This window comes from Protopterus annectens, chromosome 10.part0 (assembly GCF_019279795.1).
Source record: "Protopterus annectens isolate FY-2018-M chromosome 10.part0, PAN1.0, whole genome shotgun sequence".
Taxonomy (NCBI): domain Eukaryota; kingdom Metazoa; phylum Chordata; order Ceratodontiformes; family Protopteridae; genus Protopterus; species Protopterus annectens.
Window position 1 is genome coordinate 1,279,664,214 of NC_056744.1, and position 20,030 is coordinate 1,279,684,243.

Sequence of the window (20,030 nt, forward strand, 5' to 3'; positions counted from 1 at the left end):
CCTAGGACTGGGTCTGTAGTATACCATTGTCTGGTAAGAGAAGAAGCTTCCACATATTGCTTAACCTTAGTATCTTTGAAGCACTGGAGTGACTGATTGTGACCGTTCATCTTCTATGATAGCGTAGGCTTTATTTTTACTGGCCATCTTCTATTGTGGTGGAGTCTTACAGACTTTTAGTAAAATGTAGATTGCTGCTGTCTAAACAGTACTGCTGAGAAGAATAATTCCTACTTGGTAAACAGCACATGAGCCTGGTCTGCAATTAGTAAAGCATACTTTTCAACTGAACAGAATTTTGTACAATGTCCCTGATTATGCCACATATTTTGCCATGTCCAGTTTAATTTCTCTAAAGGAGGAATTCAATAAAACCTACATGAATTAATTTTCCATATAGGCATAGTAGCCCAGAGCTTACATGGAAGTAAGCAGTCATGCGATCCAGTAAATGGAGCTGAGGGGCGTGCACAAGTGTGCGACACGGAAGTGTCTGTGGCATGCAAATCACCTCATAACCAGATGAATTCCATGCAAATGAGGGTGTTGGAGTGATCCGGCAAGCAGATAGGCATCCCTGCAGATCCTGTGCTGGTGTCTGAAATGTACATGGAAAAATGCTGTGCACATGAGATTAAAAAGTGAACAGGAGCTGTAAAAGCCCAGTTTGAAGGATAGAAATAACATAGCAGACACAGATATGTGAAAAATTATACTCTGTGTGTCCCAAAAGTAATGGAAAATAATTTAAAAATAATTAAAAATAAACTGCAGACTTGTCTCACACCTTGTGTAACTTTCACAAAAAGAAAAAAAAAAACACACGAAAGGAGTGGAAGCACTGAATCACGCAAACAAACTTTAATCCACTGGTTTAGTGCTTTCAGCCCAAAACTTAGGCCTTCATCAGAACAAACATTTAAAAAAATTGTCCCATTTTATAAGGTAATGAATGCACTTTGAACCAATCAGATCTCAGTTGCCATTAAACCCAATGTAAAAAACAATTACAAAATAATGAATGCATTTTGATAAAAAAATATCAATAAAAACAGTCAAAACTATTTACATTTATTGTGATAGGACTTTATTTTTAACACAGCTTTATAATTGACACCATTGTTAAGCCCTATTGGCCTACATGCATCCAAAAGAAACTGCCATTTAAACTCCATAAAATCAAGTTCCCCATTTCTGTCTCCATTAACATCCACTGGAACATGATCTATAACTGTAAAAAGAAACTTAACACTATCTTTGTTACCCACATAGGTTAACGTATGTTTGTAAAAAGCATTGTTGTTCTTTTTAATGGCATAATAATGTTCATAAATTCTATTTTTGAGCTATCTGTTAGTCTTTCCAATGTAAAACAAAAAACAGGTGGAACATTTTGCCACGTATACCACATAAATGGATTTGCAATTAAAAGTGCCAGGAACATGCCAAACCCTATTCTGAGTTCCAGTTTCAAATTGTGGTCCCTCTGAAATAAATTTACAAAAATTGCAACTTTTACATTTAAAAGTACCTATACTTCTTTGGGGCTTTTTTGTGTCCACTTTCCAAAATTTCTTTGAAATTTCTGGCTCTTTTGTTAACAAAAAGGGGAGCTTAACCTACTACCGCCTGAAGATCACTGTTAGAAACTAATATTTTCCAGTTATTGGACACTATGTTCTTGATTTCTTTACTGTCTGAGGTGAAGGTTAACAACATCGAGTTAACCCAATCCTTCCTGTCTTGAGTATTCCCCCTAAATCCCTGCTTTTTGTTCATGCTAATGATGACATACACAGTTTTGGAAGTGTATCCTCTATTCTTGAACCTGGAATGTAATTCCCGCACCAAGAGATCTAACTGTGCCTCATCACTTGTAAGCCTATTGAGTCTTACTAACTGCCCTTTTATGATGTTGTATTTAATGTTAAGTGGGATGAATACTGGAATAACTCAAAAGACCGTTGCTTGCTACATTTTGATAACTGATACTTGACCCCAAAAATCTTTGCCTTCTTCTTTTATAACCTCTAAATTAAAAAAAAAACAATCTTAGAATTGTCCCAACTGCCGATAAAATGCAAAAAAGAGGTGCTTTTGTTCATATCTTCAATAAACAGTAAAAGCTCAGATTCTGTTCCTCTCCAAACAAAGAATAGGTCATCAATAAAATGGTTATAAGTCTCAAATTTGTGTCTGTTGGTAAACTTGGACATAATATTGGTTTCCCAATATGCCAAAACTAAATTAGCATAATTGGGAGCCATCCTGGCACCCATTGCCATGCCCTTGATTTGTAAAAAGTATTCATCTTCAGACATGAAATAGTAATAAAAACATGAACAACTCCCTTTATAAACACACACTGACATGTCCTGGGCAGGTTAAGTTTAAGTTTGGGATTTTAGAAATTGTTGTTAAGGATCCCTGGGGAGGGGGATTGGGGTAACAGGATTTGTAGCAGTGAAGTTAAATGGCAACTGAGGTTGGGAGTGACTTATTCACCAGGTATAAATGAACATGCTTTCCTAGTACCAGTTTTGAAAGAGGCAGCCTCAAATTTGTATAAAAAATGTTAATATCTGATATGACAGTTTATTATGAGAGGATTGCATACTTTTAAATATTTTAAGAGATTATCAGAAATAATACGGCTCTGATGTAAATCATCAAGTATGTCATAAACCTGAAATACTTTCGCACCTACTTCTTCTAGGGCAATGTTACCATAGAACTCTTCATTGCTTAACATAAAATTCATACTACTCATATATTTTACGGTATCCAAAATCACCACTGGACCACCCTTGTCCGCTGGTCTGATCATAATAGAATGGTCATCCCTAAGATCATTCAAAAGGTCATTTTCTACCATCTTTGACCTTCCATGCCTGCCCCTTTCCCGTATTATTTCTGATAATCTCTTAAAATATTTAAAAGTATGCAATCCTCTCATACCAATAATACAAGGCCTTCCGAAGATACACAAGTCTTTGGTCGAGCCACCAATGCGACCCATAGTGCTGGTCAGGGGTGGCTCACTGAACCTTTTTCGATCTTACTTGAATTCTTCTTGAGACCTTTGGTTGAAACCAATAAGTATACGTTGAGAGACAGTAAACAGTTTTTACCTGACCTCTATGAATATAATAAATCCTTGGAAGAGCATGAGCCATACATCCTTGTGACTTTGGATGTAGTAAGCCTGTTTACGGTCATCCCAAATAGCGATGGTATGTTAAGATTTCAGCATTACTTAAGAAATAATTCGGAGTTTGACAATGACACCATAGACATTCTCTCCCTATTTTTGGAAATTGTACTTGAAAATAATGTGTTTATTTTTGGTAAGGAAATATTTATACAGAAAGATGGTGTAGCTATGGGCACGCCTTGTGTCAATAGCTACGCCAACATTGTAATGGCTGATTGGGAGGAAGATTCCCTCTTCCCCCTTTCCACTTTTAAGGAATATGTTGGGTATTACAGGCATTTTGTAGATGACCTGTTCCTTATTTGGAAGGGGGATGAGGCTTCTTTGTTATCATTTGTAGAAAATCTTAATAATCTTACAGTTTTTCTCAAACTTACTTTAAATTACTTTACCTCGAGTTTGTCCTTTTTGGACATTAATATAAATAGACTATCCAATGGACTATTGAACACTTCAGTGCATAGAAAGCCATGTTTTAGAAATACTCTACTACATCGGCATAGTATGCACCCTAGGTTTGTGTTTGAAAATATAATGAAAGGACAATTTATGAGAGCATCTAGATTGAATCCCTGTTCAGTAGGTTATTCACAAGAAATGTTCGCACTTAGAAATAGACTCTTAGAGAGACACTATGGATCCATTGATATAAACAGAAATATGAAAGTGGTAGACCAGCTCAGAGGGAATGCAGCCAAACCTTATTTCTCTAATTGGGAAGGTTTTGATCAGGTCCACCCTTTAACTAAGACAGAAGTCCTTAGGCTACCTCTGTTTTTCACTAGAGATGTAGATATGATCAGGGATATTATTAGGAAGCAATGGGAGGTCTTGAGTTTAGATGATGAATTGTATAACATAGTAGGATCTAATCCCAGTTTTGCCTACAAAAATAAACAGAATTTGAGAAGTAAACTGTGTAACCGTTCTATGACATAGAATCAACACCATAGTAGGGCCGACTCCAGTATTTGGATATAGGAAGAATAAGAGTCTAAAAGACATTCTATGTGGGGAACATGTTAGTTTATCTTATACCCCTGCTTTATCTGTAGGCAGCAAGCCTTGTGGTAGATGCAAGGCCTGCCCTTATATTTCTCAAGATGTTTCTTTTATACATCCTGTTACCAATAGGACCCATATGTTGAAAGCTAAAGCCACTTGCAGGACTAAGGATATAGTGTATCTGGCTAATTGCAAGTCTTGCCCATGTTTTTACGTGGGCAAGACAAATAATATGTTCAAAGTTAGAATATTGCAACATCTTTCTAGTATAAGAAACAAGGACACACATAATGCTTTGTTCAGACATGTTAGTGAACATCCTACACATTGTTTTACTTTTAGGGCCATAGTCAATGTAAGGCTTAACAAGAGGGAGGTGATATAAAACACTACACAGAACAGATAGAGTCAAGGAAGATCCTAGAGTTTATGGCACATAGGAATCCAGGGCTCAATGATGTTGTTCCTATTAAACCCACCTTAAAAAATAGGCGGGTTTTCTACTGAATTGATTTCACTAATTGTTCATTGGGTGTGTTCTTATTTAAATTGTGTTCTGCACCATTTTACCTTTGTCTGATGAAGGGTTAACACCAGAAAGCGCTTACCTCTCAGAAGTTTGTATGTTTTTTATGGCAGAGTTTTATTAAAATTTTTGGATACATAACAGCACCGTTCCAGAGTTCTTTTGTTTTTGTGGCTTCTCAATCGTTGTTCTCTGGTTGGGGTATCAGCACCAAGCATTTGTTTTTCGGATTTACTACAGTTTTGTGCTTTATTGGTGCTGAGCTGTTATGTCTGTGGAGCAACGTTCTGTTAGTGGAATTATGGACAATGATGGTTTACAACAGCGTTCCCATGGTAGGAATTTTCCTAATCTCTTACCTGTGGACAACCCTCTGTTACAGATGGGTTTTGTGACTTTGAAAGACACTGGTTTGAGTAACTCTATACCAGCAACAGTTGATAAAAATTTTGAGGAACTCCTCAGGGACTACAACTATAAAATGGGGAGGCTACAACGCCTCTTATGGCAAACTTTTCATTTTGAAGCATGTCTTTCATATGGTATTGTACCTCGTGGCATGAGAGTACTCTGTATGCCTATGCAGGGAGATCGCTATCCTACATTGTTGGCAAGATGGCAACTTATTAACATAAAAACTAGCTTTCAATATATGGAACTCCTTATTGAATTTTTTGCACCTGAGATAGCCACCTTGAAACAAGAAACAGGTGCTTAACAACATAAACTGTGTAATGACTTTATAGGTAATGGTTACTCACAGAAATTAGAAGAGGTTTACCGCTCTCTACGTGATAGCGATAATAAACTAAAAACAACCAAGATGAACAAACTTACTAGAGACTATACTGACTTCTCCAATGGCGAGATCTTTGTTTGGGCTAGAACCAGGGGGGATTTGCCCAACAGAAATGTCATCACTAGCAAACAGCCATACAGAGCCTTTGCTACAGCTTCTAGCATTTCTGATAACTCTAATGGTAATACGGAACATCCAGAGGCATCGAACTCCACTTGCTTGCATGTAACTATGTCTGAATCACGTGGTCACGTGATTTCTGCTGCTGAAGCAGCACACGTTTCCGAGAATGCAGTAGCAATTGTTCAGTCCCTTGATGTTAGAGACGTGAATGCGTCTATGGCTTCCCGTCATGTGGATAATGCCACTACGTTGGAGACACCATTCACAGTGGATTCTGCAAACACGACAACAGTGAATGATGAACGCTTGGGCGCACGGCCCAAGATTCCTTCAGCAGAACGACATTTTTTGGAAACTCTACCAGTACCCGTGAAAAAGAAGACAGGGGCGTGGAAACGCTCCTTAAGCGAAGGCAGAGACCCGCGCAAGAAGCGGAGAACATTAGAGTGACTACTTGTGGTAACTGCGACAATGATAACATTGTATATAATTTGTCCTCATATGTTTTGAATGCTGAGGAGTTATATGTGTTGAACAAGGGTTTGTCATTTGTCCCGAGCAGGACTTGCAATTATCAAGATGTAGTCATGGATCTCATGCTTTTTTGCAGGGGAGTGGCTCCTAGAAATATGTTTGGCAATGTTGTTAATAGTAGTTCCACACTTAGATAGCCTAGCACGTTTGTTCCTCCATTGACACCATCTTTACAACTGTTTATTAATGCCTGTGAAAGGGACCTTATGGCATACTTTCATAATGGTAGTACTCAGAAATATTATAATTTAACTGCATTACAGAGACAAGCCCTCCAAAATTTATGTGATAATAGAGATATTACCATTAAGATGGCTGATAAAGGAGGGGCCATAGTTGTGATGGATACATTGGTATATCACAACAAATTAAGCCAGTTACTATCTGACACACACACCTATAGATTAATGAACCCTTTAATGGTGAAACATATGATAGAGAAAGTCCACAAGACCTTGGAAGAACTCCTGGATGACATGGTCATAAGTGAAGAGTTATACAATTTTCTTAGAATGGAAGGGGTTGTTGTACCACTCTTCAAAGGCCTGCCTAAGATACATAAATCTTTGACAGACCCCCCGATACGACCCATAGTATCAGGTAGAAAATGGGTCACAGAAAATGCCTCTATATGGTTAGAAACCACACTTAGGCCATATGTTAATAAAATGGAAAATATATTAACAGACACAGGAGATTTTCTGAAGGCACTTGGAGGGTTAGTTAGGACCCCTCATGATTCACATTATCTTATGGTTACACTGGATGTACAGAGCCTTTTCACGGTTATACACAATGATTACGGCATAATGGCTATCGATACACTGTTGAGAGAAAATGGAGCCCTAGATCATCATATTAAACAGGTTACAACTATACTTAGGTTAGTTTTGGAAAATAATGTATTTTTGGGTCTAGAACAGACATATAGGCAAGCACAGGGTGTAGCCATGGGCACACCCTGTGCGAATACCTATGCTAACCTGGTACTAGCCTATTGGGAGAATTTGTACATTTTTAACAATAGAGAATGGAAGCCATATATTGGCTTTTATAAACGCTTTGTGGATGATGTTTTTATTTTATGGAAGGGAGATATCATCTCCCTTAAACTATTTATTGATTTTCTACACTCCACAACAGATTTCTTTAAGTTTACAGAAGTAACATCCTATACTGAGATAGACTTCTTAGATGTCACAATAGGACAGACTTTACAAGGTTTTTCTACCAGTCTGTATAGGAAGGAGTGTTGGAAAAATACATTTTTAACTTTTGATAGTATGCATCCATGATACACTTTTCCCAACATAGTACAAGGACAGCTAGCCAGGTTATCTAGGAACTGCACGGATGATATTTGTTTCAACAATGAATTGGAGAGTTTGAAGGGTCTTTTTGTAGAGAGGGGGTATTAATGAAACCATGGTCAAAGATGTTATAGAGAAGCATAGAGATAAAAGGGGTCATAAATATAAGCCCTGGTTATCTAGGCCTGCTAGGGACTTAGCTATACCTTTAAGAGAAATGAAACAGGATGCTAGATTTAAGGTTATGTTCACCTATAGTAGTGATATAAAAGATATCACTGGAATTATAAGGGACAACTGAAACATTCTCACTAGTGATGATAGAATCAACACCATAGCAGGGCCGACTCCAGTATTTGGATATAGGAAGAATAAGAGTCTAAAAGACATTCTATGTGGGGAACATGTTAGTTTATCTTATACCCCTGCTTTATCTGTAGGCAGCAAGCCTTGTGGTAGATGCAAGGCCTGCCCTTATATTTCTCAAGATGTTTCTTTTATACATCCTGTTACCAATAGGACCCATATGTTGAAAGCTAAAGCCACTTGCAGGACTAAGGATATAGTGTATCTGGCTAATTGTAAGTCTTGCCCATGTTTTTACGTGGGCAAGATGAATAATATGTTCAAAGTTAGAATATTGCAACATCTTTCTAGTATAAGAAACAAGGACACACATAATGCTTTGTTCAGACATGTTAGTGAACATCCTACACATTGTTTTACTTTTAGGGCCATAGTCAATGTAAGGCTTAACAAGAGGGGAGGTGATATAAAACACTACACAGAACAGATAGAGTCAAGGAAGATCCTAGAGTTTATGGCACATAGGAAGCCAGGGCTCAATGATGTTGTTCCTATTAAACCCACCTTAAAAAATAGGCGGGTTTTCTACTGAATTGATTTCACTAATTAAAAAACAAAATACCAAGGCTCCAACAAATAAAACTTAAAGCAGCTACTATGAACTCGACTTCTTCAGAATAAAATGCACCACAATACAACCTTCTTAAATACAAATATAATTGACACAACAAAATTAATACTAATTATCCAATTAATACAATGTAATGCCTTTTGTTTATAAAAATAAATATATATACATATATTTGTTTTCTAAAAAATGTAGTATCCTACAAAATGTGTAAACAAACTAAATCATTACTTTTATCTATTTTTAATTTTTGATTTTTTAAAAAACATTTCATATTGATTGACTCATTGAGCCCTGGTAACTGGTCTGCCTTTAATTTTATTTGCCACTCTGCTTCCTTGCAGAACAATGAAAAATCTTAAAACAAAAACTTATGAAACAACAAAAGAGCATTCTTATCGTCCTTTGTTTTCATACAATATAAATGTTCTCTGATACGTGTTTTCACTAATTGTTCATTGGGTGTGTTCTTATTTAAATTGTGTTCTGCACCATTTTACCTTTGTCTGATGAAGGGTTAACACCCGAAAGCGCTTACCTCTCAGAAGTTTTATGTTTTTTATGGCAGAGTTTTATTAAAAATTTTTGGATACATAACAGCACCGTTCCAGAATTGTTTAGACCATGATAGCTAGTTTATAATGTATATAAGTTTGATATAATCTGTGTATACATATGCAGTTTTATGATATTTGTTGTATGGTCCTATCATTTTTATATATATATTTGTTCTTAAAGTTTTTTATATTTTCGTAACACTGATGTGATGTCATTAATGGTTTCACCTGATTCAGGTTTTAAAATGGACCTATCAGCTTCTTCATATTTATATTTGAGACACATGTGTTTTAATGGCAGTGTTGAAGTTTGAAAAAGCCTTCGGGTGAAAGCGCTCACTATTCTAGCTATTAAACATTCTTTTTATCAGTAAATGTTACGATCATTTTTCTTCGTTTAGAAGCAATAAGTATCTGAGAAAGATTGTGGCCGCTTTCTGACCTGCATGTGGACTGTTTATTTATTATTAGCAGTTTTGTATGCAGGAAAGTTAATCCCTCTCTTGGTTTGGAGCATTTTGACATTTTATTTTTTATGTATATATATATATATATATATATATATATATATATATATATATATATATATATATATATATATATATGTATGTATATATATATATATATATATATATATATATATATATATATATATATATACACACTTCAAAAAGACCCAGAAAGCCTGTTCCAATCTACCTATCCTCCCCCACCCCACCTTCAACTCCAAAAACTTGTCTGTACTTTCCTCATTCCTCTTCTATACCTCCCTTTTTTTTCCTTTTTTCCCTTCTGCACTGATTTACCCTACCATCAGTTTTTCCTTTCCCCTTCCTCTAAAGACACAGCCACCTGATTTACTGAGTCCTAACCACAAATATTAAGCTCCCCCTTTTCTCACCTCTAATTAACTCCTAGTCTTACTAATATATATCTAAGCCAGTCTTTACATTCTTTTATTTCACTTTACAAAGGTCTACCTGCAGTCTACCTAAATACCCCTGTAAACATCCTTCTTAACTAGACTAACTTTCTTTTCTTTTCTAATGCATGCCATTAGCCTACTGACATTTCGAATTAGATAATTTAACTGAACGAACCTACTTATCTCTGTATTTCATGGCTGTCTAATGACTGTAGAAATTGAAACTGAGCTGCCTTTATGCCAAACGGGCTATCTTGTAACTTTATAAGCTATGTACATGCATGTAAATGATATTATCATTTTTACCTATGCTTTGTCAAATGTTTTACTTTATATATTGTCAAATGTTTTTAGTTTGTGGAGCTTTTCTTCCTAGGCCTCTGCTGAAAATGGGTTCCTGACCCAGTTGGACTTTCTCGGTCAACAAATTTCAAATAAATAAATAAATAAATAAGTAAATATATATATATATATATTTATATATTTATATATATATATATATATATATATATATATATATATATATATATATATAGATATATATATATACACATATATATATATATATATATATATATATATATATATATATATATACATATACATTAACAAATGCTGGTTTTATCTGTATGCATTTCTTAGAAGTGTACTGATGGCATGGGCATGTTTGTAAGGGCATTTTACTTTTTCAGATGAACAGCCCTATTAACTGCCATCACAAGTGCTAACATTACAACTGTTTTTCTCTTTACACTCTTCTATTGTTATTTCACTGAAATATAAATGTCCAATATTGTCAATGACATAGGGGTGTCAGCCTTCTAGGATGGCACATACACAGCTCTAGGGGGGTACTAGCCACAGGTAGATATGACTGACAATTGCATAAAATGGAATGCTTTATGGTAAATGTGTACACGTGTTTCAGGGGCACCTTATTTGATAGCACTTTTAGCATTTCACTGATGGTATGTCAACAAAAGGTGTCATTTGCCTGTAGTTTTGGGGGTGGGGAGCCAAGTAGCATTAATGTGTTGGCAGAAACACAATTTGCTATTCTTCCCCTCCTTGTTGTGGATCCAACATTGCTTTGTGTGCGATTGTAATATGCTACAACCACACAATTCCTTTTTTTTTATATTTGAATATCTTGACTGTTTTAGTTTCTCCAGTGGGTAATAGTGAAATACTACTTTTTATGTGTTAGGAGGAATTGTATTTATGATATACTTATGTGTATTATCCTTCTTTTGTGTTTTATGTCATCTAGGACTATGGCACCCAGGCATCCCAATCCCAGCAAACTTCCCTTCAGTGACCCTGAGAATGAAGTCATTGTGGAAGCATTTATTTATTTGACATTTTTTAACAGAATTAGTCCATCTGAGCCAATGGCCTGTTTTCATTGGAAACCCGAGGAGAAAAGCTCCAGAGATACAAACATAAAAAGATAACATAGTAGGCAATATTCAAAACCCAAGGCAAACAGTGCAGTAATACAACATAAGCAAAAATGACATATGCAGTAATCAGGTGAAACAAATAACTGTAATAAAAATAAAACAAAATGAAGTAAATATAACTAGTACATTAAAGTATTTACAATAATGACATATCTTTCCCAAGTAGCATAATGTAGTATTGTCTAGTGAGCAGATTAGTCATTGAATTATTAGATGTAGACAGAAAGGAAAATGCAGATTATGAGGATTTAGGTGACATTGTGCTGTTCTGCTTGACAGGGAACATAGTGATATGTCTGGCAGAATGTAAATTTGGCAGAAAATAGTGGTAAATGTGAACACAGTAGGTAGCTAGAGCAGGGTATATGATTAGATGTGCAATAGGGTCACTGACATGATTTCATCGGCTCGGATGAGAGCAGCTGCAGTGGCCCATGAATGGATGACTACAGATGGGCTGCTACACAGTCAACACTGACACCAAATGAAGAGTTTCTGTTCACTGTCAGGAATCCAGAGAGCTCAGTGGAAAGTGCACAGCAGCATGTCATTGATGCTGGTGCTGCTGTTTCAGGGAGGGCAAGTATTTCCCAAGAGGAGCTTCCAGGGAGGCTTACCTATCACAACTGTAAATATTGACAGCAATACTTACATTCTGTGTAACATTAAATTTATTTTGTGGGGGATAGCTGTAGATTGATACAGTTAACAACAAATTCTGGTTGATTACAAATGGGCTTGATGTGGACATGTCATCCAAGTTCTTGTTAAAAGTATCGTTAACATATAACGGGCAAAAAGTTTTAACCCCCTGTGTTACTGTTCATTGTGATGATGGTGTCCTTACCTTTTGCTTAACTTCTTCCAGAACGATCTGCCTTAGGGTGCCTACAATAATCTGTGCATAGTAAGCCAAGCATTTTTATGGCAGTACTAATGAACAGTTCAAAGATATATTTGGTTTGTGATGTGGATGTCATAACTGCTGTGCATATTGCTGTACTGTCTGTAATAGTGGCACCACTGTTAGTTTGTTAGCATATATTGGACTTTAGTAGTGTATTTATTAATTTTTTTCCTGTATCTGTTGCTTATTATCACAGGTGATCTTGACAGTGGAAATGTGGGACTCCTACCACCTGATGTTAGAGTATCAGCAGACTTTGATGATTATGGTGGCCAAACAGAAGTACAGTCAGGGGTTGCAGAGGGTGAATCTGACAATGTAGTTGGCATTCATCCATCCCCTGTAATACAACTGGACACAGCCAGTAGGCCTACTCCACCCCATTCCTGTGAGCCCTCAGATATTGGACAAGTGGAATGTGAAACACTCGGTCAGGGTAGTGCAATTACTCTGGCTTTAGTGCCTGTTGACTCTGGCCATATTCAAAGTGTGGGCAAGGTGCCACACAGGAGGGTTGTTAGGGGTACTCGGAGGGGGCCTCCTGTCCATCCTCCACCTGACCCAGGTATGTCTTCCCATGACACTTGACATATGTTTAGGGTCATCAATAGGTCCTCCAGAGAAATGCTTAGGATTGTAGATGTGGCACAGGCTGACATGCTTGACTGCCTCCACCATGTTACCAATTCAATGGATTGGATGAATGACACATTGGAACGGGCAATGTTTGTGATGGAATATCTGCTGGGAGCGGGACATCATCCATGTGGGTGTAGGTCAGCCACATCATCTAATTTTAGCCAATGGAGCCATACCCAATCACACTCCCATAGTGGCACTATTTCCACTGCTCTGTCAGTGGTTGAGGTGTCCACACGAGCCATGGCAGGCCATAGGGTCATAGTGCTGGGCATTCTTGTGAGGGAGCTCATCCAGTAGACATTAGTCATGTTCAGGTAGCAGCAGTGTAGCTGATCATGGGTGTGGACATGCCAGTGCAACTCCTGGCAGAGACAGTTCTTATTGTTGGGTATGACAACTATGAACTGCTTCCTCTACCCTGCACAGCCCACACCAGCATAACAAGTTGTAGAGCTAGAACAGAGCTTGGCTGTGTTCTTGCAGACAATCCCACACCAATTTCCCCTGGAGGGCCCATACAGACGTGCGCGCGCGCATGCACACACACACACACACACACACACACACACACACACACACACACACACACACACACACACATACACACAACAGTTACATGGTCTGTTCGTGAAGCTTAAAGCTCATTCTGTCTCAATGGCTATTTGTTAGTTTATCCAAATGTTTACCTGTTTCTGTTTCTTACTCACATGCACACACTTACGTTTTGTGTCAGCCTATGCTTCCTGCCCACCCCACACAACACCCTGTACAAGTGATGATAACTGTGCCATATCCTTGTTTTCTGTCTTTTGGATTCAGAGATCTATAAGCTTTGTGTCTGATGCTCAGGGTGTATAGCTGACTAAGTGCTTAGTATATCTGTGTTTGTGATGTTGTTTGGTAATTGTACTTTTGACATATTTTGGTCTTATATAGTTAGGCAGTTTATAGAATCAAAACAGTTTTTGCATCAGTATTTTTAAGAATTTTCTGAGGGTTGTGAAGTCTGAAACTGTAATATGTCAAATTGCATTATAACTTCTCTCATTAATGATTTTCCAGTACAAAAGTATGAGGGCAAACTGAGGACTTTCGGTGACCATCAGCACTTTTGATAGGTATGGATGTGTGAATCTTTGATACTTGAGACCTATTACTTGATAGAGAGCACAAGTATTCACATAATTCTTTGCTGTCACATGTTAAAGTCATTGCTGTCAAATCACCCACCTTTAACTTACTTATATCACCAAGTAACAGCATGCAAGGATATGCCATTCATTTGTAATATTACACAATTCTGTTTTAACTCCAGGTTCAACACTTATCTTGTAAATCTAGCAGTTGCTACAGTTTTAGTTCAGGGATGAGTCTATTTGATGCTAGGAGTACACAACCATTACATGGGTAGGTAAAGGTTGCGCGCATTATGTGACATCAGTGTTACTATATGTATGTGCATAGGATGGAGGTTTTAGCCCCTTAGTTGGAGAGTGAGTGTGCTATGCTTTGCCCCTTAAACAATTTGAGGGCATATTGAGCACATCTATGTCTGCCTACACCCACAGCAGCTGCTGGTTCCCTCTTTGACATCTCACCTGCATGTGGTTGTGGTGACCTTGCCATTGGTGGTGGGATGTGTGCCTCTTCCCCTTGTTGATCCTGTGAACCTGTTTTTTCTGGAAGATGTTATGAAGCATGGCACTGACTGTGAATATTTCAGTAAATGTACATGTATTGTATTACAGGGCTCCCCCAGAGGTATTTAAGTACTGGAACCACAACTTCAGCAGTCCAAACACATGGTCTATAATATTTCTGGTCTGAGTGTGTGGCTCATTATGGTGTTCTTCAGCAGGTGTGTGTGCATTTCTGATGGCCATCAACCGCAGTTCCAGTGCATAACCTCCATCCCCCAGTAAATGACCCTGTGGGATATCATCCCTAGTGAACCAAAGACACAAAAACTAAAATTAAACTCAGAGACCAGGCCTGGAACAAATGGAGAACCACAAAACCCCCTCTGGACTGCATAAAGTTTCTACAGCTTAGAAATTCAACCAAAGCAGCCGTTATGTCTGATAAAAAACAATATTTCTGTCACCTCCAAGACAAGCATCAAAACAACCCTAAAAAATTTTGGGCTGGTTTCAACCACCTCCTCCATCCAGGTAAATCTTCCACCCCCACACCTGAAACACTCATGGATAAAGATCCAAGTGAGATAGCTAACTCTTTTAATTCTTTTTTTACTGAGACCATCCAGTCCCTCGCCAGCCAGCTTACCTCTTCCCCCTTGGCTGCAACCTCAACCAATGACCCAACTCAACCTGCCTTCAACTTACAACCCACCTCCACCTTCTACATTCGTACCCTCCTGAAAAAACTTAAACCAACCACCCTAGCGGCTGACCTACTCCCAGCCAAATATTTACAAATAGCAGCTGATGCCATAGCCTACCCTGTATCCATCCTAATTAACCAGTCTATCTCCGAAGCCTCTATTCCCTCAATCTGGAAAATCTCTTATATCATTCCTCTCCACAAAGGAGGGTCCTCTACTGACACATCTAATTATAGACCCATTGCAATACTGTCCCCCTTATCCAAAATTATGGAATGCTGCATTCACAAGCAACTTATTACCCACCTCATCAAAAATAATCTCCTGTCTAATACCCAACACGGCTTTCGCCCACATCATAGCACTACCACTGCTCTCCTCTCCTTTGTTGATACAATTAACCTCAACCGGAATAACAAATTAATATCCTCTGTGCTCTTTCTAGACCTATCGAAAGCCTTCGATATGGTCAACCACAAACAACTGCTCCACACACTGGAAACCTTTAATCTTAGCAAAACTACTATAAGTTGGTTCAACGCCTACCTCTCTGGTAGAAAACAGGCGGTACAGTGGCAAAACAGGATTTCAGACCTACTACCCACTAATATCGGTGTCCCCCAAGAATCTATTCTCGGTCCCCTTCTTTTCTCCCTCTTCATTAATGGTCTACACTCTATCCTTCCCAAAGCCACCTGCATTCAATATGCGGATGACTCCACCCTAATCTGCTCCGATGACTCTCTCACCAAACTCCAAGCTACTACCCAAAACTGCTTTTCTTTAGTTGAAAAATGGTTCTCAGACTTAAAACTCCTACTTAATCCAACCAAAACCAAATTGCTTCTATTCTTCCCTACTCCAACTACTACACACGGATTAGAATCTCCTAACACCCACATCCCAACCTTCGCTGTGTCCTCTAATAATGGTACCAAAATCCTTCTTGTCACCCACACCAAACTACTCGGGGTGACAATAGACCACAAACTTAGATCTGATATGCATGTCAACCTGACCATTAAATCACTCAACAAGAAACTTGGGTCCATGTATAGAATAAAGAAATTCTTAACCCCACACACCAAACTAACCATCGCCCGAACTCACCTCCTCTCAACTCTCCTCTATGCCTCCCCTATACTCTCCTTCCTTCACAAGAAAGAGCTTAATAAACTATCCACTGCCTATAACCACATAGCTAGATTCATTACAGGAATGCCCTACCGCACCCATCACTGCCTAAATCTAAGGACACTGGGATGGCTAGAACTGCCCAATATTCTTAAACTCAACCAGCTTACTGAGGCATTCAAAATTATTAAACATCCCTAAAAACTCCCTCACTGAACAACATACTTACCCCCTACTCTAATCTTTCGTCCCTTAGGTCATCCAAATGTATACAAGTATTGACCATTAAATCTAACAACTTGGGTGGGGAAGCTCTTTATGCCAATTCCATTGGCAAAGCCTGGAATGGCCTCCCAAGCAACCTAAGACTAATGACCACTCTGCACCAATTTAAAACTCACCTCCGAGCTTTACTAAAATCCCAATGGCTATGCCCATGCTCTAATCTCGACTAATAGCGCACGCCCCCGGCTCTACATGGCCTACCCAAGCCTCCACACAACCCAAATCCTTAAGGGTTCACTCTGTAGCCATGACAATCCATCTTACTAACTTTTATTCTCTTTTAGATTATATTTTTGTATTACTTATTGTTTTAATTTGCCATCTTATGTTATCTTACTAGCTTACTATAGTTTTGTTATCACATGTGTTTATGTACCTCTGTTCTTTGGAGCTTTTCTCCCCGGGCCTCCACTGAAAACGGATATGTATCCAGTTGGACTAACCCGGTCAACAAATGTAAAATAAATAAAATAAATAAAATAATACAGTTGTGAGGTGTGCCAGAACTGCATAGGTTATCAGCACACATATTCAAGATGATTCCCTTACTACACATGACTTGTTAATTAATGAAGTGAAAGCCTTTTCTATTTGTGCAAACCCTTCCCTGTTCCCAAGGTGGTGCCTTGATTTCTATATATGTAAAATCTATGGCATCCAGTTTTTCAGAGTAATGTGCTGTAGCACATTACCCTGAAGAACTGGGTGCCATAGATTGTCTTGCATATTTGTGGCCTTGTCCTCAGGAGTATGGGGAAAATATATGTGGTCACTGGTATGTTGGAGCATTGCATTCAGGAATTGTTGGAGGATCCTGGATGTTGATGCCTGTGACACCCCCCAGCATGTTCCATGTTGGTCTCTGACAGGTTCCTGTAGCTAAAATTTTAAGTGCTACACATATCTTTGTCTCCACTAGTATTGATTCCCCTCTGTTTGCCCTGGGTCGGAGTTGAGGATGAGAGAGGTTGCAGACTTCCTGCAGTGTGCCGCTATCTACCCTGTAGCACTCTACAATTTCCATCTCATGCAGACTGTGCTAAGTTAACTGAGGTCTGAAAACTCTTCTCCTTCTTGGCTGTGGTCTATTAGCAGCAGCAGCAGCAAAGACTGCAGCCTGTTGCACATACATGTGAATTAAAGCAACAGCAGCCCCTTTCTGTGTAGACTCCTTTCTGTGGCTGTATTCCAATAGGTTTTGGAATTCGCAGGGAAAACCAGCACTGAGTCTACATGGTTGCTTTATAACTTGCTGAATATCTCCTCCATCTTGGATTGGTTGATTAGTATACAATTCAGCTGCTTATGCTGTAATTAGCATGCCATGGTGTGTATCGTGGTTGAGTGTCTCTTACTGAATACAAACAAGTGTGGCACGATGCGCACATTGTCTTAGTGGACCATGTAGAGTTTATTGAATCTGTCCTTTATTCTATTTTTAAATAAGAATGGTTGCCATTTGGAATGCTGTCAACCTGTATTTGAGATGGGAACAACAGGCTCACAGGGGATTTAGTGTCTCTGGATGTTTTCCATCTCTAGAGGGAGGGAATAGATAGAATACTTTATGCCTAGCTGTGGCCTCCAGTGGAGGTCAGGGCTCTAAATTAGACAGAAAAAAGTGATGTGCACAGGTAGATTATCTGCCTCTCAGTTTAACTTCTCCAAGTCTTTTGGGTTTCTAATTCTATGATGGAAATGGACCCCATTCCTAAGTTAAAGTATGAATAAAGTTCAAGAAATTAGTATTTTTAATCATTGATGTTAGCCAAAAGTGTACTTTGCAGCACCCACAACATGCCCAGAACTGACTCCTTCTCCAATTCATATGGAGTTACATGTATCAGTAACATATATAAATATGACTGTAAATTCTTTTTTATGAGACCCATTACTCCTGCTACTATTGGAACTGGCTGGGCATCCTTCTTCTACATTACTCTCATTTCTGCCTGCAAATCCTGGTATTTTATGACTTTGTGTCTCTCTGTATGTATTCACTGTAATCATAAGGTGTAACAATTTCAGTCATCAATGCTACTTTTGTCTTCTTTTCATGGACTACTATATCTGGTGTTCCAACATTTATTTTTGAACAGTTGGTAATGGGTGATCTCATGTGATATAAACTTCATCATTTACTATAATGCTTTGTGGCTTATCTTTCCAATGCTTCACAGCTACTTCAGTATTGTAATGTTTGCATAATCCCCAATGCAACAGTCTCGCCACATTATTCTGCCTTTCAAAATATAAGCCCTCAGCCATTGTTTATCACATCCAGCAACATGATGTGTGACTGTTTCCAGTTCTGTAAAACAGAACCTATATTTTTCTTGTTTCTCCCAACTGTTAGATGGCCATTGTAAACCTATGCATATGTAGTCCACTGTCTTGGGTCGCCAATATTAAACTTTCATCTTTTGGTTTAAATTCATCTCCCCTTAACCATTTCTGCATCAGATCCTGATCAACATGAGGTTGTTCTAGGAGCTTTCTGTACATGTAAGTACACTTATGTCATCTACATTTCTTTACTTCTCATATGATCCTTCTTCTTATATTCTTTCTTTTGTTTTTGGTACATTCATTTGTTGTCTGTTTTTGTTTACTTCTGGTTTGATTTCCATTCCCCTTGAACTTATATGCTTCTGCTAAACTAAGCAAGGAATTCATATTAGACTTATTTTCCTCATGTTTTCAAACTTTCACTATGTTTGGACCTTTTGAAGTCAGCGTATATGTATACAGTCCTACAACTGCAGATCTATACATGCAATCAGTTTTGAGGAGGTCCATACCTCCTTCAGAATGAGGAATATATAATATCGGCATACGCTGATTTTTTTATATCATTTGATAAGGTTGAAGCATTTTTCTTGTTTTCTTGACCAATTGATCCAACACCTTTTTGGTTCCAGTCAATCACCCCGAAAACTTTTTAAGTTAGAACAGGAAGAGCAAATTGTTTTATAGCTTGACCTTTGTTCCTAGTATTAATTTTAGTCTTCTAAAATATTCCTTCCTGAGTTTAGTTCGCATTTGTTCATGTTTTATTGTCAATCCTTTACCAGTTCTCAAAGTATTTATACACTCCCTAATGCTCAAGTTTCTTCACATCACATTCATGTCCCACACTGACATTTTCTTGGTGCTGCAGCTTTCCTGCTTTAAATGTTGCTTTTGCACATTTATCAAGCTCAAATGACAATCTTATAACATCTTAGAAAGTTTTGACCTGTTGCAGATGTGCTTTCAGCTCCACATCTGATGAACTATACAGTTTTAAATTATCCACAAAAAGAAGATACATCTTTACACTTTGTTG